Source organism: Pseudophryne corroboree, chromosome 5 (assembly GCF_028390025.1).
Source record: "Pseudophryne corroboree isolate aPseCor3 chromosome 5, aPseCor3.hap2, whole genome shotgun sequence".
In the NCBI taxonomy this organism is placed as follows: Eukaryota; Metazoa; Chordata; class Amphibia; order Anura; family Myobatrachidae; genus Pseudophryne; species Pseudophryne corroboree.
The window spans coordinates 446117942-446142199 of record NC_086448.1 but is presented as its reverse complement, the minus strand read 5'-3'; the positions used below and the strand labels follow the sequence as shown (position 1 = coordinate 446142199).

General features: G+C 46.8%; 1 long non-coding RNA gene across 1 annotated transcript; it reads left to right on the top strand.

Moving 5' to 3' along the window:
- Positions 1 to 21446: 21446 nt before the first annotated feature.
- LOC134929119 (uncharacterized) lies at positions 21447 to 23921 on the top strand. Its single transcript, XR_010178298.1, has 3 exons — positions 21447 to 21563; positions 21903 to 22037; positions 23709 to 23921. It is a non-coding gene; the product is annotated as an uncharacterized LOC134929119 (long non-coding RNA).
- Positions 23922 to 24258: the final 337 nt, after the last annotated feature.

Sequence of the window (24258 nt, the reverse complement as noted above, 5' to 3'; positions counted from 1 at the left end):
TGGGGGGGTTTAGGCTGCGGGTGGGGGGAGGATAGGGTTAGGCTGTGGGTAGGGTGGGTTAGGGTTAAGGACCCCCGAGGGTTGTTAGGCTGCGGGGAAGGGAGGGTTAGGTTTAGGCATCAAGCGGGGAGTTAGGTTTAGGCATCAGGTGGGGTGTTAGGATTAGGCTGTGGGTGGGGGGAGGATAGGGTTAGGCTGCGGGTGGGGTGGGTTAGGCACCAGTGGGAGTGGTTAGGCTGCAGGGAAGGGAGGGTTAGGTTTAGGCAGCAGGGACGGAGGTTAGGATTAGGCACCTCCGCGGGAGGGTTAGTCACAAAGGGGGGAGGTTAGGGTTAGATTGTGGACAGGCAGGGATAGGGGGGTGGGGAGAGGGGAGAACATCCCAAACTCACTCCTGTCGGTCTTTTCTGTACTGGGATCCCGGCATCGGTATGACAACCACGAGATCCCATGCGCTGGGATAGCATACTGACCCCTCTATTAGTACACCTCTTAATGCCCAGAGGGATGGGCGATCCTGATGCCATGGTTCCCCAGAGGTTTCCCCCCAAGGGGGTTTTCCTCTCCTGAGTGCTGAAGGATGACTCTTTGTGAGTCCAGAGGTGTAGCTTTTATGCCATAATGAGTACCAATCTCATGCCCGTCCCTGCAATGTATAAGAAGTAAAATAATTGTTAATGCGATCACTTTACTTCTGGGTTTAGACACCGGCTGTGCTAGTTCACATGTGCAATCGTCAGACAGAGAGCAGACAGTAATGCAGAGGGATCCCAAGGATCCTTCTCCTGGGAATTATTGCATAATGTAGCCCACAGGCAACAAAAGCCATTTAGAAATGGCATTAGCTGCCGGGCCAAGCTCAGAAATGCTTTGCATTCTGGAGCTTGGTGAGTTTCACAGTTTACCATCTGCCGTAGAAACTTTTGGTGGCTGCTTTTATGTTCAAAATAGGAGGAACGCAATAGATATCTCAAATATCCATTGCAGTCCCCAATACATACATTCAGGGTCTGGTTAATATTTGTGGGCAGCCCCCAAAACTGACTGTTTTTGGAGATGTCTCACAAATATTATTTATTAAATATTCCACTTAATAAACTTTTTATATTTTAACATAAACTAAAAAATGTTTTATGTATTCATTGACTGAGTCTCCCATCTTTACTGAATGCTAATTTCACAGGGTCCGCAAATTATTACTGATATGACTGTTACTCTAGTGTCCTGCTGGTGCTCCTGGCCTGCTGTATAGCAGCCAGACATATATTTTATATACAGCACTTTTGGAGAGATGTATCAAGCCTTTGAGAGAGATAAAGGGCAGATGTCCAAACCACCCAATCATCTTCTGTCACTTATCTAGCACACAGGGCCGGCAACAGAAATCTTTGGGCCCCATACACTGATATCTCTGGGGGCACCCTACCCCCTCAACTCTTCCCCTCAATATAAATGTGTGTATATATATATATATATATATATATATATATATATAGAAACTATGGTAGGATGACCGGCACTCCCAAAATGTAGATGCAAATAGCTATGGTGCCCACTCCATGCAAAATAGACAAATACCACGAAGTTGAGCGGCACTCAAAGACTTGTTAATAAATCAACGGCGTAGACAAAGAGTCATCATGCCAGAGATATAATCCAACGTTTCATGTCTTTATGACATTTTGTCAAGGATACAACCATGGTTGTATCCTTGACAAAATGTCATAAAGACATGAAACGTTGGATTATATCTCTGGCATGATGACTCTTTGTCTACGCCGTTGATTTATTAACAAGTCTTTAAGGTGCCGCTCAACTTCGTGGTATTTATATATATATATATATATATATATATACAGTATATACATACACACGCACATATACATACACATATACAAACATACATATATAAGCACACATACATGTACATATACTACACAGACACAAACATACATATATAGACACAGACCCACAGATTGTCACAACGGTGAGGGAGATTGCAAGGACCCAGGAGGGACTGACCTTGTCTGTAGGGACATCACATTGGTAAAGCTGCAGTCGGCTGCTGTCTGATATTCCCAGTCAGTGTGCCTGGCAGTGCTGTTCCGCTCAGCTCCTCGGAGTCAGCGGCAGCAGCAGGGACGGGCTGGCGCGGGTTCATGCATAGTGACGCCGCGACGCTGGCAACACAGCACGGGACCAGCTCAGACCAAGTGATGGGGTATGCGGCGGGGGTGGTGTTAGTATTGGGAAGTAATTGTCTGTTAATTGACGTATGGGCGTCCCGGAGTGCACGAGAGCCACAGCTTTCTTAGGTGCTGCCTACACATTTCTTGTGCCCCTGATGCTCGGGGCCCCCCTGATCCTTGGGGCCCCATACGGGTGTCCCCTTTGACCCCCCCTGTTGCCGGGCCTGCTAGCACAGTACATGAAATGATACCTGTAGTTAGAAGCTTCATTTGATTGGGCAAATGCTCAACTTTATCTCTCTCCACGGCTTGATACATCTCCCAGAAAATATCATGTCTTCCCTTCACTTAATTAACAAGTTAAATTAATTAATTGGCTTGGAAACAGGGTAAGAAATTCACAGTATAAGATAATGTTATAAAGGCTTGTCAATACCTCCTGGTACATTTACATTGATTTATCATTCACATTTCTTCCATGCCAGACAGGGGCGGACTGGGAACGTAAAGTGGCCCTGGAAATATATGAAAAGTGGCCTCATGTAGGTTGGAGTAAGTCAGCTATAAGCGGTGCCCAACACAAATTGGGCTTAAGCAAATTGTTAGCATTACCCACAGTGGTAGTAAGCAAGGCTAATGCAGCATGGTAGGCAGTCACAGCACCAGCAGTAGGATCGTGTCAAAGGAGGTGGAGATCACACCGGTAGCTGAGGCATTGTACTGGTAGGCAGTCACAGCACCTGCAGGAGAATCATATCACAGGAGGTGGAGATCACACCAGTAGGTGGGGCATTGTACTGGTAGGCAGTCACAGCACCTGCAGGAGAATCATGTCACAGGAGGTGGAGATCACACCAGAAGGTGGGGCATTGTACTGGTAGGCAGTCACAGCACCAACAGGAGGATCGTGTCACAGGAGGTGGAGATCACACCAGTAGGTGAGGCATTGCACTGGTAGGCAGTCACAGCACCTGCAGGAGGATCGTGTCACAGGAGGTGGAGATCACACCAGTAGGTGGGGCATTGGACTGGTAGGCAGTCACAGCACCAACAGGAGGATTGTGTCACAGGAGGTGGAGATCAGTGACGTGGGGTGAGGCAGGTGAGGCAGAGCCTTTCCTGTCATACTATCGTTTGTGCAAGAGTTTTGACTGTATAAAATATATGAAAAATACAAAGAATATGTTAGAAATATCTTCTTTGCATTATTCTAATAATTTTTATAGCCAAAACTATGGAGTAAAAAGTCTATGGCAGGTGAGGCAATGCCTCACCTGGCTAACTTTTCCACACATCTCTGATCAAAACTCACCAAATTTCCAGGAGTTTATACTGCTGCAACTCTGTATAATGCCCAGATGTAGGCTTTGGCTCATATATTGCGTGTAAATCTGGCTCTGGTGCTAGCCAGTGCCTCCTGAGCTATTTAGCTCACCGCACGTCCCTGGTGGAGATCACACCAGTAGGTGAGGCATCGCACTGGTAGGCAGTCACATCACCTGCAAGAGAATCATGTCACAGGAGGTGGAGATCACACCAGTAGGTGAGGCATTGCACTGGTAGGCAGTCACAGCACCAACAGGAGGATCATGTCACAGGAGGTGAAGATCACACTAGTAAGTGAGGCATTGCACTGGTAGGCAGTCACAGTACCTATGGTAGCTGCGCCCTATATATAATACATGTAACTGTGACAGGGAAGGTGGCCTTTTAGCTCTGGGCCCCATAGTAGCTAGCTGCACTCCCTGCACCTATGGTAGCTACACCCTTGTATATAACACATGTAACTGTGACAGGGAAGGTAGCCCCTCTCAGCTGTGTTTCCCAAAGCAGCTGCACCTATGGTAGCTATAGCAGCTGCACTCCCTACACTTATGGTAGCTACGCCCTTGTATATAACACATGTAACTGTGACAGGGAAGGTGGCCCCTCTCAGCACTGGGCCCCATAGCAGCTGCACTCCCTGCACCTATGGTAGCTACACCTTGTATATAACACATGTAATTGTGACAGGGAAGGTGGCCCCTCTCAGCTCTGGGCCCCATAGCTACTGCACTCCCTGCACCTATGGTAGCTACGCCCTTGGCGAGCCCGCATGGGGCTCTGTTGCAATCGTACCCCCACCGGCAATCTGGCGGCCAGGATCCCGGCTTTACGATGCTGACTGCTAGGATCCCAACCACCGGTTACACGATCCAAACGCATGATAGATCATATCGTACTTGCCTATTCTCCCGCAATGTCTTGGAGACTCCAGGAAAGCAGGCACCAAGGTGTAGGCATATCTTCAGTAACGCCTCAGTTCCACACGCTGATGCCCACTTCCCATGTGTGAAGTGACCAATCCAGGCGAGCTGATGACACTATTCCTTCTGAATCCCATCATCATGACCCCTTCACCCGCTTTACAATGATGTCATCGTGGCTTTATATACTGTGTGATGATGCAATTCTACTGTCATGCCCCTGCACTGCCCACATGGTTGCACCATACCCATACCAACTGGCAGCCAAGAACTTGGTAAGTGTGTGATATCTGGGATCTGTAGCTCACCAGCAAAAAAGTATCTATTTTTTAACCATTTCATCACCACCACATGCACTGCATACAATGGGGTCTATGTACTAAGCCTTGGAGAGAGATAAAGTGGATGGAGATAAAGTACCAGCCAATCAGCTCCTGTCATTTTTCAAACACATCCTATAATATGACAGTTAGCAGCTGATTGGCTGGTACTTATCTCCGTCCACTTTATCTCTCTCCAAGGCTTAGTAAATAGACTCCAGTATTTGTAACGAGCCCCAGTGCTTTAGCCTACCAAACACCCACCACCACCAATCTTACAACTAAACACTGTAAAGCATGAGAGGACATGGGCTGTTATCCGATGTCTCCACTGTACAGCTGGCCACACGCAGGCCCATCCCGCCTCTGGAGCTGCGGCCCAGGATTATTGATCAATTTGACCTGACACTTGGTTGGCCAAACCTGACATGGACCAGTAATACAGCCCCATGGGGTTTCTGGAGGATCTATGGGGCCAATTCAGACCTGATTGCTCGCTAGCTGTTTTTTGCAGCGCTGCCCACCGGGGAGTGTATTTTAGCTGTGCAAGTGTGCGATCGCATGTGCAGCCCGAGCGGTAGAAAAAGATTTTGTGCAGTTTCTGAGTAGCCCAGGACTTACTCCGCCGCTGCGATCACTTCACCCTGTCCGGGACCGGAATTCACGTCAGACACCCGCCCTGCAAACGCTTGGGAACGCCTATGTTTTTCCAATCACTCCCAGAAAATGGTCAGTTGACACCCACAAATGTCTTCTTCCTGTCAATCTCCTTGCGATCGCCCATGCGAATGGATTCTTTGCACAAACCCATCGCAGAGCAACGAACTGCTTTGTACCTGTGCGACGGAGCACAGAGTTTTTCAGCAGTCAGCATAACTCTGGAATGCCTGGAGCAATTTACACCAAACCTGCTACACATATGACTTGGAACAAACACTGTGGGGGTAACACACCACTAGCACCCCTAGGGGTGGGCGAGCAGCACACACTATATCAGGACATGCAGTGGCGGAACTATCGAGCGGTGGGCCCATGTGCGACAAAATGGCTTGCCCCCCCCCCCCCCCATCCCATCCAAGTCCACCCCCTCACCCCTGGAGAGGATCTGGTGAGGGGGGACCTGCTCAGGGAAGTGGATACCTAGCAACAGTGCCGTAACTAGACATTTTAGCACTGTGTGCAAGAAACGTCATTGGAGCCCCACCCCTGCATGCAAAACAGGGGCAGTGCGCACCGTAGGCGCGCACAAAAATACATAGTGGCGTGGCTTCGTGGGGAAGGGGTGTGCCACAAAATAATACCAATTCATAAAACGGTGCACAGTAGTCTCCATTATTCAAATTACGCCGCACAGTAGCACCACTACACCAGGTAGAGACCCTTTTACACCTTACGGCGGACAGATTCCTCTTTTTACACATTACGGCAGACAGCGTCCCCCTTTTTTACACACAACGGCAGACAGCGTGCCCTTTTTACACATAACGGCAGACAGCGTGCCCTTTTTACACATAACGGCAGACAGTGTCCCCTTTTTTTACACATAACGGCAGACAGCGTGCACTTTTTACACATAACGGCAGACAGCGTCCCCTTTTTACACATAACGGCATACAGCGTGCCCTTGTTACACATAGCGGCAGACAGTGTACACTTTTTTCACATAACGGCAGACAGCGTGCCCTTGTTAAACATAGCGGCAGATAGCGTACACTTTAAACACATAACGGCAGACAGCGTGCCCTTTTTACACATAATGGCAGACAGCGTCCCCTTTTTACACATTACGGCAGACAGCATGCCCTTGTTACACATTACGGCAGACAGCGTGCCCTTGTTACACATTACGGCAGACAGCGTGCCCTTGTTACACATCACGGCAGACAGCGTGCCCTTGTTACACATTACGGCAGACAGCGTGCCCTTGTTACACATTACGGCAGACAGCGTGCCCTTGTTACACATTACGGCAGACAGCGTGCCCTTGTTACCCATTACGGCAGGCAGATTCCCCCTTTTTACACATTGCGGCAGACAGCGTGTCCTTGTTACACATAGCGGCAGGCAGATTCCCCCTTTTTACACATTGCGGCAGGCAGATTCCCCCTTTTTACACATTGCGGCAGACAGATTCCCCATTTTTACACACAGCGGCAGGCAGATTCCCCATTTTTACACATTGCGGCAAGCAAATTCCCCATTTTTACACATTGCAGCAGGCAGATTCCCCGTTTTTACACATTGCGGCAGGCAGATTCCCCATTTTTACACATTGCAGCAGGCAGATTCCCCATTTTTACACATTGCAGCAGGCAGATTCCCAGTTTTTACACATTACGGCAGGCAGATTCCCCGTTTTTACACATTGCGGCAGGCAGATTCCCCATTTTTACACATTGCGGCAGGCAGATTCCCCGTTTTTACACATTACGGCAGGCAGATTCCCCGTTTTTACACATTGCGGCAGGCAAATTCCCCATTTTTACACATTGCAGCAGGCAGATTCCCCGTTTTTACACATTGCGGCAGGCAAATTCCCCATTTTTACACATTGCGGCAGGCAAATTCCCCATTTTTACACATTGCAGCAGGCAGATCCCCGTTTTTACACATTACGGCAGGCAGATTCCCCGTTTTTACACATTGCGGCAGGCAGATTCCCCATTTTTACACATTGCGGCAGGCAGATTCCCCATTTTTACACATTGCGGCAGGCAGATTCCCCATTTTTGTTGGAAAGAAAAAGAGAAAGAAAGAAAGAAAGAAAGAAAGAAAGAAAGAAAGAAAGATAGAAAGAAGAATTATACTTACCCTCTCCGCTGGCTCAGGCTCCTCGGTGCAGCGTCAGACGATTCCCGGGCAGTAGAGAATGAGGAGGACGGAGGTGGAGGAGGGAGCCGCAGCAGCGCTTTGTTACTGGTGGAGGCGCTGCTGCTGCTGCCCCTCTGCTTCACTATAGGCTGTTCTCGTCGGTGCGAGTTGTCTCCTGAAGAGAGAGCCAGAAGGCAAAACTCTGGTCTTTGTTTGTACTGTGGGGGTAAGGGACATTTTGCTCGTAATTGTCCGAATAAGTCGGGAAACGCCTTGACCAGGTGAATTGTGAGGGGGTTCACCTAGGTCTGCAGCTTATCTCCTCGAATAACTCCCTTTTAGTCCCAGCTAAGGTTTCCTTTGGCAGCCTCAGTTCCTCGGTGTCGGCTTTTGTCGACAGTGGAGCCGCAGGAAACTTTATGGATTTAACTTGGGCTAAGGCCTTAGGCATTCCTCAGTTATCTTTGGGTAGGAGTGTCACCATGCATGGCTTAGATGGGAGTCCACTGTCCAATGGGGTTATTTCCCTCTGTACAACCCCTGTACTACTTACGGTAGGAGCTCTTCATTCTGAAAAAATTGAGTTCTTCCTTACCCATTGCCCAGCAGTTCCAGTGGTTCTGGGTCACCCTTGGCTGGCCTTTCACAATCCCACCATTGATTGGCGGTCAGGGGAGATTTCTCAATGGGGTGCTTTCTGTGATAAGGGATGTATTTCGTTTCCTGTCAGAATAGCTGCTGCAATTCCTGAACTCATTCCCGTGGAGTACCAGGAGTTTGCTGATGTGTTCTCCAAGGGCAATGCAGACATTCTGCCTCCCCATCGGCCTTATGATTGCACCATTGAGCTAATTCCTGGTGCCACATTGCCAAAGGGAAGGTTATATGCTTTATCCGGGCCAGAAACTGCGGCCATGAATGACTATGTTAAAGAGAGCCTAGGGAAAGGATTTATTAGGCCATCTAAATCTCCTTTAAGTGCAGGCTTCTTCTTTGTGGAGAAAAAGGATGGCTCGCTCAGACCTTGCATTGACTATAGAGCCCTAAATAAAATCTCAGTTAAAAATACTTATCCTCTGCCGCTTGATCAGCTGCGTTCGGCTGTGATTTTTTCCAAAATTGATCTAAGGGGAGCGTATAACCTCATCAGAATCAGGTCCGGAGATGAGTGGAAGACAGCCTTCAGTACTCAGTCGGGTCACTACGAGTACCTAGTGATGCCGTTCGGCTTGTCTAACGCTCCAGCAGTTTTCCAGGACCTCATTAACGATGTGCTCCGTGACTTCCTAGGGAAATTCGTGGTCGTTTACTTAGACGACATCCTGATTTATTCTGACTCTATTGAACAACATGTTACCCAGGTGCGTCAGGTTCTTCAAAAGTTACGTGAGAATCATCTATATGCCAAACTGGAGAAATGCGAGTTTCATGTCACGGAGGTATCTTTTTTAGGATACATTATTTCCCCTCGGGGATTTTTCATGGAACCAAAGAAGCTCCAGGCCATCCTTAGTTGGGCGCAACCCACCAATTTAAAAGCAATTCAGCGCTTTTTAGGGTTTGCGAATTATTACAGGAGGTTCATTCATTCTTTTTCCGACCTGGTTGCTCCCATTGTGGCCCTGACAAAGAAAGGAGCGGATCCTACCAACTGGTCGCGTAAAGCGGAGTTGTCCTTTCGGGCCTTGAAACAAGCCTTTGTCTCGGCTCCAGTCCTTAGACATCCCAATCCAGGATTGCCCTTCGTTGTGGAGGTTGATGCCTCGGAGGTTGGAGTAGGGGCTGTACTATCTCAAAAGGATCCAGAGTCTCAGGAACTACATCCTTGTGCCTTTATGTCCAGGAAATTCACCTCCGCTGAATCCAACTATGACGTTGGTAACCGGGAATTACTGGCAATAAAATGGGCTTTCGAGGAGTGGAGGCATTGGCTGGAGGGAGCAACACATACCATTTCCGTATTGACTGACCATAAGAATCTGCAATACATCGAATCAGCTAAGCGGCTGAATGCCCGGCAGGCTCGTTGGGCTTTGTTCTTTACTCGTTTCAAATTTATTATAACTTTTAGGCCAGGTTCCAAGAATACCAAGGCAGATGCTCTGTCACGCAGTTTTCTTCCGGTTCATGATAACAGTCCTGTTACTCCCATACTTCCATCTTCAGTCATTTGGGCAGGCCTCACACAAGATTTATTTACCCAGTTAAAACAGCTTCAACACCAAGCTCCTGGAAATACTCCTGCTGGTCGTCTTTACGTCCCTGAGTTCTTGAGAGCTACTGTTTTGACTGAGTTCCATGATAACAAAGTTTCCGGGCATCCGGGGATCTCTAAGACATTGGAGTTAGTCTCCCGCTCAGTATGGTGGCCTGGTCTTTCTAAAGACGTTAAGGAGTTTGTTTCTTCATGTCAGGTTTTTGCACAGCATAAGGTTCCCCGTTCCTTGCCTATCGGGCAACTTATGCCCTTGAATGTCCCTCTCAGGCCATGGTCTCATATTTCCATGGATTTTGTGGTGGACCTTCCCCTTTCAGCTGGATGCAGAGTCATTTGGGTGGTAGTAGACCGTTTTAGCAAGATGGCTCATTTCATTGCCCTTCCCCGACTGCCATCTGCCCAAGGATTGGCAGTGTTGTTTCTCCGCCATGTTTTCAGACTTCATGGGTTGCCCACTGATATTGTTTCTGATCGGGGTCCACAATTCATTGCACAATTCTGGAAGTGTTTCTGTGCTTCATTAAAGATGAGATTGTCATTAACATCTGGTTACCACCCACAGTCCAACGGGCAAACCGAGCGAGTTAACCAATCATTGAAACAGTATTTGCGTTTGTATTCAGCTAAACTCCAGAATGATTGGTCCGAGTTTCTTCCATTGGCGGAGTTTGCTTACAATAATTCTTGTCATTCCTCCACCAACGTGTCTCCATTCTTTTCAGTTTTTGGTTTTCACCCCAGAGCTAATTCTTTTTTTCAACATTTCTCAGTTTCCTCGCTAACCTTAACCTCCCATCTCAGAGCCATTTGGAAAAAAGTGCACCTTGCTCTCAGAAAAGCGGCCTTTCGAGAGAAAAAATTTTCTGACCGGCTCCGACGTCCTTGCAATTTTAAGGTGGGAGATAGGGTATGTCACGATCCAGGTAATTCCTTATTAGTATTTACCTTCCAAATGCCTCCTGAGACTGTCCCAGTGTCCCAAGCCTGCATTCCATCTGCACTGTCTGTGTGCAGCATGCTGCATCTCATTGTCTCAAATCTCTTTACTGTGATTCTGGCAGCTTCATGGTTAAAACTCACATGCAAGTTACAAACAGTCTTTCCCTCCAAGTTCTAACATGGGCGCAGCCATGTTTGTTTTCATCACATGTTACTTTTCAGCCAATCAGCTGCACTCTGCTCCCAGCCTGATTACACAGCAGCTGCACTCTGGTCTCTGGTTAATTGCCCACCAATCCCTGCTAACCTGTGGGTTTAAATAGCCTGTCCCAGCATTGAAGGATGTCAGTGCTTCAATGGTCTTCAGTGTTTCCAGTGAGCAGTTCTTCCATGGACTTTCTCTGCAGTGCTTCATTTGTCTCCAGTGGTTTCTGTGTGCAGTCTTCTACAGATTCTCCAGTGAACTCTCCTGCATTCAAGCCTGACTCCTCTGTGTTACACTCTGTGGTGTAACACGACACCTCTGTGATTAACCCTCTACAACATCACCTTACTCACCTGTGTCTGTATTCCGGCTTTCCAGCAGCCACTCTTCAACAAACTACAGTTTTCCAGCGAACCCTAGCTTCAATTACAGTTTACAGAACTTTTCTCTACATTCCAGGTTACTGGTATTAACCAGTTGCACACCTAAATTTCCACTTGTGACTTTCTATTGTTTTTTCACGTTTTCTGACTTTTCATTTAATAAAATCACTGAAAGATATTTCCAGTTCGTGGTCACGCCTTCGGGCATCCTTGCTACTGTCTTTACGCATGTCCAGGAGTCCCATGGCTCCTCCTAAGTTCAAGTACCCGTCAGCCCCTACAGCTGAGGCTCCCAGTCACGGTCATCAGCCCTCAGTTGTGACAGTAAGCACTGACCTAATGGATCTGGCCGGAGACCAGGCCCAAGCGTTTAACCCGATGCAACGACTTGCAGCACGCTTAGAACTTCTGGAGGCTGCACAGGGTCAAGTTTTTCGCTGTCTCCAGGGCCTTTCCACCCGGCCTGATGGAATCCAAGTAACCCTTAATGGTTCAGGGGCATCCAGTGTCCTGACTCTCAGTCAACTGTTGGTTCAGTTACAAGACCTTCTTTCTAGCATCGTTCCAGTTATTTCAAAGTGTCTCTGTGATACTCCTATTATCTCTGCTCCCGTCTCCATGAAAGCCTTCCCACAGTCTGCTGAGAACACAGATGCAACAGCTGCCAATCTCTCTATGTCCAAGTCGTTTTCCCTTGCTCCAAGTAAAGATAAGTTCCGGAGTAAGCCACGGTCTAGACTTTCTGAAGAGGAACGCAAGCGTCGCATGCAGTTTCAACTCTGCTTCTACTGTGGGGGTTCTGATCACTTTATTAAAGACTGTTCTCTCCGTAAGCCAAGGAAGTGGGATAGATCTCCACATCACAGCATTCATAGTTACAAACCTTCCTATGTGGAATCTTCAGCTCCTTCTGAGCCGGTCAAGAAAAATATAAAAGTTGATCAAAGAAAAACCCAATTCTACAATTGGGGTCCTGTGTCCAGGAGCCCCATTTCCGATTCCAGGGAACAAAAGAGATTTAATGAGACTTTCTTCACCAAAGGAAAATCTAATTCCGCAGCCCAAGATGGGGCGTCTGTTTCTACAGCTCCAGGAAAGGTATCCAATGTTCAAGCTCTACTAGGGGCATATGAGTCTTCTCAAAAAGGAGTTTCTGATCTGTCAACCCCAGAAGGGGTGCTGGAGAAAACAACCCTGAGAGAGGTGTCTGATTCGTCAACCCCAGGAGGGGTCACCGAAATTTCAGCCCCAAGGGAAGTATCCAGAGTCGAGTTCCCAGATGGAAATTTTTGTGCTACAGATGCAGTTATGAACTCCTGTTTGCCATTTTCAGAGAGCACCACCCTGTTGGCATCCAGCATGGACCATGTCCAGGATGGTCTAACTGAACACTTGGATACCACTCATTCCGGTTCCAACCGGATTCTGACTCCTTCGGTTCCAGCCGATTCCAGTAAGCCTCCTTCAGTTCCAGCCGATTCCAGCACCTTCGAATCTAATCAAGTCCTATCCGTCAGTCCAAAGACTCCTCTGGTTCCAGCCAGTTCAAGTTCATCAGGATTCAATTCAGATTCCGAAGGGGCATTTGTTGATGACTCAAGCTACATTATGGGAGGTCCTGCTCTTTCCTGTTACGCTTTCACGCATGAAGAGGTTCCAGAATTACCAAAAAGCTCTACAGGTCTCTGTATGAAAGGTCCTCGTTCTAGAACAAGATTTAATTTAAGACTTAGTGGAATGCTAGCTTCAAAAGCACGATTTTCTCGTACTTCTAATCCAGGAAAGGAACCTTCTACATGTTATTCCTCAGTCCTTTCAGATGAAGAAGATTGGGAGGACTTCTAGCAATCCAGTTGCTTCAGGCTTTCCACGCCAGATTTCCTTCTCAAGCCTAAGAAGTGTCCTGGGGCCACTCCTAAAGGGGAGGGTACTGTCACGATCCAGGTAATTCCTTATTAGTATTTACCTTCCAAATGCCTCCTGAGACTGTCCCAGTGTCCCAAGCCTGCATTCCATCTGCACTGTCTGTGTGCAGCATGCTGCATCTCATTGTCTCAAATCTCTTTACTGTGATTCTGGCAGCTTCATGGTTAAAACTCACATGCAAGTTACAAACAGTCTTTCCCTCCAAGTTCTAACATGGGCGCAGCCATGTTTGTTTTCATCACATGTTACTTTTCAGCCAATCAGCTGCACTCTGCTCCCAGCCTGATTACACAGCAGCTGCACTCTGGTCTCTGGTTAATTGCCCACCAATCCCTGCTAACCTGTGGGTTTAAATAGCCTGTCCCAGCATTGAAGGATGTCAGTGCTTCAATGGTCTTCAGTGTTTCCAGTGAGCAGTTCTTCCATGGACTTTCTCTGCAGTGCTTCATTTGTCTCCAGTGGTTTCTGTGTGCAGTCTTCTACAGATTCTCCAGTGAACTCTCCTGCATTCAAGCCTGACTCCTCTGTGTTACACTCTGTGGTGTAACACGACACCTCTGTGATTAACCCTCTACAACATCACCTTACTCACCTGTGTCTGTATTCCGGCTTTCCAGCAGCCACTCTTCAACAAACTACAGTTTTCCAGCGAACCCTAGCTTCAATTACAGTTTACAGAACTTTTCTCTACATTCCAGGTTACTGGTATTAACCAGTTGCACACCTAAATTTCCACTTGTGACTTTCTATTGTTTTTTCACGTTTTCTGACTTTTCATTTAATAAAATCACTGAAAGATATTTCCAGTTGTCGTGGTCACGCCTTCGGGCATCCTTGCTACTGTCTTTACGCATGTCCAGGAGTCCCATGGCTCCTCCTAAGTTCAAGTACCCGTCAGCCCCTACAGCTGAGGCTCCCAGTCAGGGTCTCCAACCCTCAGTTGTGACAGGGTATGGTTGTCGACTCGTAACATTAGACTTCGACAATCTTCAGCTAGGTTGGGACCCAAATTTATTGGACCATTTCATATCATTAAAAAAGTTAACCCAGTTGCTTTCCGGTTACGTTTACCAAAATCTCTTCGGATTGGTAATACGTTTCATTGCTCCCTGTTGAAGCCATACATTTCTTCCAATAAATTTCCTCGGAAGATCTCTCAGGGAAGATCTCCAGTGGATGTAGAGGGACAACAGGAGTTCCTGGTGGAGAAGGTTCTCGATTCCAAGTTGTCCAGGGGCCGGCTCTATTTTCTGGTTCACTGGAGAGGTTATGGTCCAGAGGAAAGGTCCTGGGTCCTGGATAAGGATCTTCATGCCCCAAGGCTCAAGAGGGTATTTTTTCGGGAGTTTCCTTGGAAGTCTGGCTTTAGGGGTTCCTTGACCCCTCCTCAAGGGGGGGGTACTGTTAGGCGCCGGGGTCCGCTCGTCGGTGCGGCCTGGCACCTAGCAACCAGGGACGCCGTACGCGAACAGCCGCCGGCTCCCTGGCAACGCTGGACGCCGGGCGCGCTGAGCCGCACGGACCCTAGCAACGGGGACGCCACTGGCGGACCGTGTTCCCCGTTGCTAGGCTTTAAGGGTTAATGTATTCTCCTGCTCTCTGGCCGGGCAGCAAGGCAGCTGCACGGCATTTATTCTAATCAGCCTTTTTGCAGCTGATTGGAGGACTCCTTGTTAAATACACTCCCAGACGCCGGTAATAGCTTCCTGCATGCTGTCTCTGTTTGCTGAGAATCTGTTCCAGTCTTGCTGTATCTGGTCATTCCAGTATTGGAAGTTCTGAACTCGGAAGTTTGTCATCTTGTTCCTGGAGTCCTGACTAATCACCTTATAACATCCAGTGGTGTTCGTGAGTCGCGGCCTTGCCGTGTGTTGCGGCTTGTCCGCTTTATTATTTGTGTTTTGGTGCATTTCGCGGAGGGTTCCGCTTCCACAGGTCCACTCTGGTATCCGGCGGTGCCGGGTAGGAGTATTGGACAAGTGGATTTTGGTTGTCCTTTTCCCTGGCGGGTTTCCGCACATACTTCAGGTTTTGTCAGTTAGCTTGTAGCCCCTGGCCTGGTTGTTTAGTCAGAGGGCCCCTTGTTATCACCCTGTCTCGGATTTCCCTTTGTCTCCCATTAAGACCTGAGGGGGCATCGGAGTTGGGCAGACATAATCCGCCCTTCAAACGCGGCTGCCATGGGCTCAAGCAACCATAGTCTCGCAGGGGATTTCTGACAGCACGGGCGAGACAACGGAGTTAGGGCGCCAGGGGCTATTTTCTATTCCCGCTCCCTTCCCCAGCATTACGTTCCAGTGCTCCGGTCCTTGCAATAAGACCTCCTCAGACCAGAGTGCTGGAATCATAACACTATCATTCTAATTTACCATCCGCATCCCATAGCAAAGCATGGGTATTCAGCTATCTACAATGTTATGTATACTGTGTGTTTAATATTTACATTTATTTTTGTAATCAGACATTCTTAAAATCCGGGGCAACGCCGGATACTCCAGCTAGTATCTACTAAATCATCTGTCACAGTAGCACTATTCTGAGAATATTGGAAGTCTCACAACAGAACATTTATAGATGGAGTTTAAGATCATACATGTTAACATTCAACAATATGCTATGTCGGCATGCCCTCTTATGGAGTCTATGTAAGTCATTAGCAAAACCAAATGCTCCGTCTACATACAATACAGCGCAGGCACAAGGTCGTCATGCAATAAGTGATATGCTGGCCAGACTCTTATATCCAAGTTTCCTTTTGATGCCTGATCCAAATAATGTATCACTAACAATGACATTACTGTGAAGTGAAGGAGAGATGATTAGCATGGTCACCTGTAACACACATGTAATGTTTCTGTGACATGGAAAAACAATGGAAGAAATGTTATGGAGTCACCTTCATTGTTGTCCTAGTCAAAGCCGGATTAACAATGGGGCGGATGGAGTTGCAGCTCCAGGCCCCCTCATCAAAATAGGCCCACAGTGTTATGAGCCACGGCTGTGGCTCATTCCTGTTTTGCATTTTGGTTATGTATTTTATGTTATACTTCTGTTTATGTTCCCCGTGGGTGTCATGGGGTGCTCGGAGCTCACCCTTAAGGAGAGGATACTGTTATGAACCACAGGTAGTGGTTCATTCCTATTTTATGTTTTTAGTTCTCTTGCAGGCCAGGGTTTCCCTTTGCTCTGGTTTAGAAGATTATTGTTTTCTGTCAGTGGTGAGTCTGTGTAATTGCAGCCTGTTTCCATGTGGTTGGCCTCACCTGTCTGCTAATTGCATCTTGTCAGTTTGTAGTCATGCAACAGGGCAGCTGCACGACATTAATTAGGCCTCTCTGTTATATGCTGGCTCAGTGCAATTCACAGACGCTGGTGATATTTCCTGGGTTCCAGAGTTCTTGAATTCTGAGCTAGTCCCTGCCAGTTCCTGAGCTCCTGTCTAGCAGTGTCTGTCTAGCTGCTTTGAGTGTCGGTTCCTGTGTCAATTCCAGTGTCGATTCCTGTGTCTGATTCCGTGTCCTGCCGTGAAGCATTCCTGTCCAGAAGTCCTGTGGCTTTGTCTGTGCCTGGTCGAATATCTGGCTTCTTGGTGTCCACCGGTCTGTCGTTTGGGATTCTGCCTGTCCTCCAGTTCTGAGAGTCTGTGTCGGCTACATTGGGGGTTCCTGTCTGTTTGCCAGCATTTGTACCGGTTCCATGAGTAGCGACTTTGCCGCGTCCGTCGGCCTAGGCCGCTGTATTCTTTTGTTATATTTAGTTCCTGGTGTTTTGCAGAGGGTTCTGCTTATGCTGTCACCGTTGGTACACAAAAGTATTGTGTTGGCGTGTGGACAGCATTTCCTTTGTTGTTCTTTTCCTTTGGCGGCGTGCCGCACATACGTTTGGTTTTTAGGTAGTTTATAGCCCCTAGCGTGGTTGTTTCAGTTAGAGGTCCCCTTGTTATTACCCTGTCTCGGTTCACGCCTTGTCTCTCTTTAAGACCTGAGGGGGCATCGGAGTTGGGCAGACCTAATCCGCCCTTCAAACGCAGCTGCCATGGGCCCAAGAAACCATAGTCGTTCAGGCGTGAATTGATAACACGGGTAAGACAACGGAGGTAGGGTGCTAGGGGCTATTTTCTTCCCATTTCCACACCACACCTTATTTCAGCGTCACGTTCTGGTGCTCAGGACTCACTACGCAACATCTCCCTTGTTCTGAGCACCAGGAACCTAACACACAGTGCATCCGTAAGTCCTGTGGCCATCTGAAGCCCCGTTCACCAAACCCCCGCACAGCCATCCCCACAAACACTCCCCTTGGCCGCCCATCCAGGCAAGCTCAGCACGGACCTCAAATACAAATAGCGGTGTAGTGGAAGGTTTCACATGCCCTCCCTGCGCTGCCGGTGGGATTTGCATTTGTGTAATCCTCTCAAGTGAAAGGTGATAATGATCAATTATTTATCACCCTTCAGCAGCGCTGAGAATCTTGCTCAGCTCTGCTTCACTGTGCAGCCGCAAGCCTGGCTCACTGACTGCGGCGGCGCACACAGTATTATGAAGAGAGCCGGGAGCCGGAGACATGCTCGATGACATTCTGCTGGTGACTGACTGGTGGGGAACCTACCAGCCAGTGTGATAACCGAGTACTGATGAAGGAGGACTAGCTGTGTGAGTATTGTGGAGCTTTGGAGCTCCAGATCATTGTGACATCTGTTACAGTGTTAAGGTGGGGATACCAATGTCAGCGTGACAGGGGTAGGGGAGTGACTGAATTATTCATGTCACTGATGTGGCAGTGGGGAGATCTACTAATATCATTGTGGGGGAAGGGGGCTGTTGGGGTTTTGTGAGTATATTAACGTCAATGTGGCAGTGGGGAAAGTCTTTTAATGTAACCGGAGGGCCCCCTTCTAAATGTTGCTGTAAATCCCATAAAGATCTAGCTACGTCCATTGGTTCTGCATTCGCGTGTGTGTGTGTATATAAATGTATATACACACAGACATAAAGTCAAATCCAAATCTGGCACTCCACTTAAATATAATCATCTGCCTGTGAACATGTGCTCAAATGCATAGTCCCCAATGATTTGGAAAGAAATCCAAGAAATGCACGGAGTCCTGAGTGATCCAGGAACATTGATATGCTGCCAACATTATACTGAAGTGTATTTCTATATAAAATATATTTAAAAAACCTGTAGTGTTATGCATGGCATGGATTTCATTTTAAACCATTGGAGACGTATGTATGTATGTATGTATGTATATATGTATGTATGTATGTATATATATATATACAGTATGTACAATATATATAATGTATGTATGCATCAATAGCTTGCTGTCCGACGTATCCCATTCCAGGCGACATGCTGAGTGGCTCTTATGTTCTCTGTATTTTATGGCTATCATTGGTGTTGTGGTGTTGTATTATTATATGGCACTCATTGCAATGCTTTTTGTATTGTATGGTGGTCACTTGGTATATTGAATGGTGGTCTCTAATTTCTTTCAGTATTATATGGTGGTCACTGTATTTTTCTCTTAATTATATTGAGGTAACTGATGCTCTCTGTATTATATGGTGGTCCCTTTGATGCCCTCTGCATTATATTGCAGTCACTGCAATACTTTAATGTATGGTGCTTATTTTGATGTTCTCTGTATTATATGGTGGTCATATAGGTAGAGTGAGACTATGAGACTATTATCTACTGGGAAGGGAGAAGGTGGGCGCTAAGCTGTCTTTGTCTCAGGTGCCAGAAAGCCTAGATTCCCCTCTACCCCTCTCTGTCCTCTGCTCTGCCCTTCTTGCAACCCCTACCCTTTGCCCTGTTTTGCCCCCCCATTCTTACCGTGCTCCAGTCGGCCCTGATCCTCATCCTCCTTCTCTCCTGCTAGGCTAGGGACTCCCATCTCCCTAGCAGTGGGAGTAGCACCCCTTAGAGAATTCTTATATAAATATATAAAATATGTACACCGGTGTGTATGTATGCATGTGTATAAAATCTGTATGTGGGTATCATTATCATTGCCTCTCTACTGCCTTTCTTATTGCTGTGGCAATAAGAAATTACAGTATCTACTGTCAGTATGTATTAAGAATAACATACAGGGACAGGGGTTCTCATAGGATTTTGCCCCTGCGATGTGTAAAAGTAACTGCGATGTGGAAAAGTAAAGTGATTGCATTAGCGATCTCTTTACTTTCAGTTTCTGGGGCTGGACTGCGCATGTGTGGTCCACTGATCTTGTATGCTGTATGGCTGCAGCAGCACTAGTTCCATGACAGTACTGTGACAAATGTTTAGGCAGGTGTGGAAAAAATACTGCAAAGTGAGAATGCTTTCAAAAATAGTGTTAGAAAGTTTTAATTGCTTATTTTGATCAATCAACAAAATGCAAATTGAATGCACAGAAGATAAATATAAACCATTTTCCACAGGTTCCTGATCCTGAATGACCGTTGCACCCACTCCCACTTGTAGGGTTATAGTGTTTGTGAGATAACATTTTTCAAGTTAGTGTCACATATATGCCATCTTTCATGTAACACGTTATTAAAATTGGAGATGGTCAGTTGGGAGATGGTCTACTTGACATGGAATGACCCATCAGTTAAACCAAAGTGTTTGGCCCCCATGGTGCTAGCCACACCCCATGGCAAAGGCCCACACCCTATATAGGCCATGCAACCACATTACTAGTCACAGCCTCATGTTATTGGACACACCTCTTGAGGAAGCACACAATAGGCCCTTCATAAATTTCAGCTCCAGGCCCATGTGGACTTTAATCTGGTACTGCTCCTAGTTGATAGGATAACCAGAAGAGTAGCTTTGGGTGGAGTGTCATGAGATGAAATGAAAACCGAAAAGTTATGTACCCTCCAGGTTCCGTTCTCAGCAGTCCGACTGTCGGTACAATGGTGCCAGGTGGTGCCACAGGGCACAGCCACGCTCACTGTCCACTCAACCTCTTTCCAACACGTCCAGTGGGTGTGAACAAGTTGAGTGGATATCATTACCTATTCCCTGTGAATGTCCCCTTGCGGGCCCGCCTTACAGTTTTCTATACGCTGGTATTGAATAATACATTTCTAGTGCGCCACAAAAAAGACAACTCTTATTTCTTCTCCTCTTTATACGCTCATGGGTTACACAGGTTCTGTGTCTGATTAAACCAGGTAAAGTGATGAGCGGATTCGGTTTTACTCGGTTTTACTCGGTTCTCAAAACCGAATCTTATTGGCTATCCAAAACACATTTTGAGAACCGAGTAACACCGAGTAAAACCGAATCCGCTCATCACTATAAAAATGTAGACTTGAGGTCAGCCAGCCACAGAAACTGTATAATTCATGAGTTTCCTGATTTAATGGATAGTATAGTCAGTATAGCTCTATATATATATTTACACACACACATAGCGGAAAATGATTAATTCAGCCTCTTAGCTTTATATCCTTATAAAATATAAGTGGTGATTTAGTCTACAAATTCCTGTCACTTATGTTTTCCCTTTACCTATATATTGAGGCACTCTGTACAACATTGCCTTATACTTCATTTTCTATACTAGTCTCATTTTTTTTAAACTAGAAACTCATGTATATCCAGTTGTAATTGATGTTTAAATGTATATGTAAGATAGCTGTAACTCTGTTGCTTTGCTGCTGGTTACTGTGACATCACACCTAGCCTGTGACATCACTAGCCCGTGACATCACAATGCTCCTTCCTGTAACATTCTATCTACAGCTGCTGATGTTTCCAGTATCCATGCAGGAAGACAGGTAGGAGGAGGTGAGTACTACGTAGCAGGGTATGATGGAGAGGGGTAAGGATTACAGAGTGCAGTATAGTCAGCTGAAAGGCAAGACAAGATAGACAGAACAGGGAATACAGGTACAAAGACATATACATAGGAGAAGCGCAGGAAGGAACAACATATTTAGGAATAAAAATGTAGCGTTACAGGAATAAAGAGGGCAGTATGGAGGATAAGCACACATACAGGGGATGCAGATATCCTGGGTCTCTATGAGGCAGGATCGTGGCTTTGGGATGAAAAAGTTAATAAAATAGATAAATGGGATATTGATAACTTTGAAAGTATCTTGTTTGGTTTATGGAAAATCGGGAAACTGGTTGACTCATGGACATTTTATTGTACTTAAACTAGTACTATGCTTAATGATAGTGTCTTGTGTTTTTTAGATCATCTGGCAAAGAGATTTGCAGAGTGTTGGGTGACCGGCAAAGAGATCTGCAAAGTGTCAGTTGAAGATGACGGGAGGGGTCGCAGAGGTAGCAACGACTGGAGTATAACATGCAGGAGGTAAGTTACCATACTCTCTCTGCACATGTTACATCTGCCCCAGCTGCAGTGCACATGGTTTTGTCCATTAGAGAACAAATTTGCTGCTGCGATCAGGTCTGAATTAGGCCCAATGTATGATACTAACATGGTCCTGGCACTAGGGAAGATAAAACCTGGAGCAGATAACTTGGGTCTCTATGAGAAAGGATCTTGGGTTTTGGATAAAAAGTCAATAACATAGATAAATTGCAAATGAATAAAAATGAAAGTACGTAACAAAATGTAGTAGTATACACATAGTATGTCTGACCAGGAAATTCACATAGTATGTCTGAGCAGGAAATTCTGGTTATTTAGATTATCATTTGGCAAAGTTCTGGCAAAGAGATTTGCAGAGTGTCGGGTGACCGGCAAAGAGATCTGCAAAGTGTCAGTTGAAGACGACTGGAGGGGTCGCAGAGGAATTAGTGACTGGAGAATAGCATGCAGGAGGTAAGTTACCATACTTGTGTAATTGTGTGTGTGGTGGGGGTATTGAGAGCACAGTACAAAACACAGGGTCTATGGTGGGGGAGAGCGGACAATACAAAACAGGCAGAAGGGGGGAGCTTGCTTCGCTCGCCATGCTTCGGGCAAGGTGCCTCGCTTCGCTAAGCACAGATTACCGTTCCAATCGTAGTCCACGTGGATCGTTTAGTATGAAAAGGTTCAAAAAAATAAAAATATTGCGAAAAACTCCTGTTGACCCTTTGACCTGTCGACCTAGAATATGTCAACCTAGAGACCCTGCCGCCCTAGAAACCCTGTCAACCTAGTTACTGTCGACCATTAGTGGTCGACCTAGATAGTGTCGACCTAGTTACTGTCGACCTAGAGACCGGATCCCATACAGAACATACAGATCGGGGGAAGAACAATACAGATCAGGGGAGATAGTGAAATGGCTGACATTTACAGTATATCAATGAACTGGGGGCAGGTGTACAAAGCCTGGGAGAGTGATAAAGTGGAGAGAGATAAACTAACAACCAATCAGCTCCTAGTTGTCATTTTTCAAACACAGCCTGTAACATGGCAGTTAGGAGCTGATTGGCTGGTACGTTACCTCTCTCCACTTTATCACTCTGCAGGGCTTAATACATCTCCCCCATAGAATAACCAAATGATGAAATGGTACAGAATGGTATAAATGATGTGAATTGGAGCTGTAACAAGTGACTGTTTCCCTATCTTTACATATAATAAAGGTGACATAGTCCTTTCCCTAGAGTCCTTCTCCTTACCGCTCAGGGGGCCTGATTCAGATGCGGATGCAGAGCTGCTGTTGCACCAAGTGGCTCAATGCTTTTTCATTGTGCATGTGTGTAAGCTGCACTGCGCACAAAATGAAATCAAGCTCACATAGAGGATCCCATCGCAAGGTGATTGACAGGAAGTCAGCGTTTAAGGTGGTAACGGGGGTGGCTTACTGTATACAGTCGTGTCAGGTCCGTTCAAACGCCGTTCCATATGCGTGCAAAAATTACCCATTGCGACCTGTGTTGCTGCTGGAGAGCCCCCTGTGTCTAGGAGACTTGCTCAGCCTACGACTGCTCAGACTCACAATGCAATTGTAAACGGCAAGATTGCAGTAGCGATCGCTTCAACAACCACAACTGAATCAGGCCCACAATTACACCATTATATTTTACTGTTTTATCACATTTAACAACTAAGGGGTCAGTTTAATTAGGTGCGAGTTTGTCTTACAACAGCCGCACTTTCCGGTAGCCCCATAGGCTGAATCTGACCACGAAGGATGTGAGTTTGGATGTTGTTGAAATGTTGCAGCAATGGTAACTCGTACCTAATTGGATTGATCCCTAAATGTTAGCAATTTATAGCTTTTATTATTTACTGGTCAAATTTCTTTTCTGAAGGTACCCACTAATTACTACAAGAGAGAACTTATCCCCCCAATGTGTGTATTGTATAAAAACAATGGGCCCTTTGGGATAATTGTCCTTATTTTAGGTATTTTCCGTGTCCTCGGTAGTTAAAGTAACATATTTACATAGAAAGATTTTTCTCTCTACACAACCACATCACTGTTTGCAGTTTGTCTCTCTGCTTGTTCATCCACTAACAATGATTTTCCATCTCTTCCTCTTCATCTACACGCAGTGGGTGATCCCTGAATAGCTGCCCTGGGAGGAGAGCTGCGGACACATGCTCCAAATGTTGGGACATATGCAATACCTATTAGGAGATGCGGTAAAGATGACGGCTGTCGGGTTTACGGCAGCCAGAATACTGACACTGGGATCCCAACACTCTTCAGAATCCCAACGTTGGAACTCCGAATGGGCAAGGATACCGACGCCCGTATCCCCACGATCAAAGGTTTAGGGCTGGGTAAGGGGGGTTAGGTTTAGGCATCAGGCACGGGGGGAAGGGAGGTTGGTTAGGCTGCAGGGGAGGGAGGGTTAGGTTTAGGCATCAGGCGGGGGGGTAGGTTTAGGCGTCAGGCACGGGGGTTAGGGTTAGGCTGCAGGTGGGTGGAGGTTAGGGTTAGGCTGTGGATAGGGTGAGTTAGGCACCCCCAGGGGTGGTTAGGCTGCGTAGGAGGGAGGGTTCGGTTTAGGCATCAGGCGGGAGGGCTAGGTTTAGGTATTAGGTGGGGGGGTTAAGTTTAGGATGCAGGTGGGGGGAGCTTAGGGTTAGGCACCCCAAG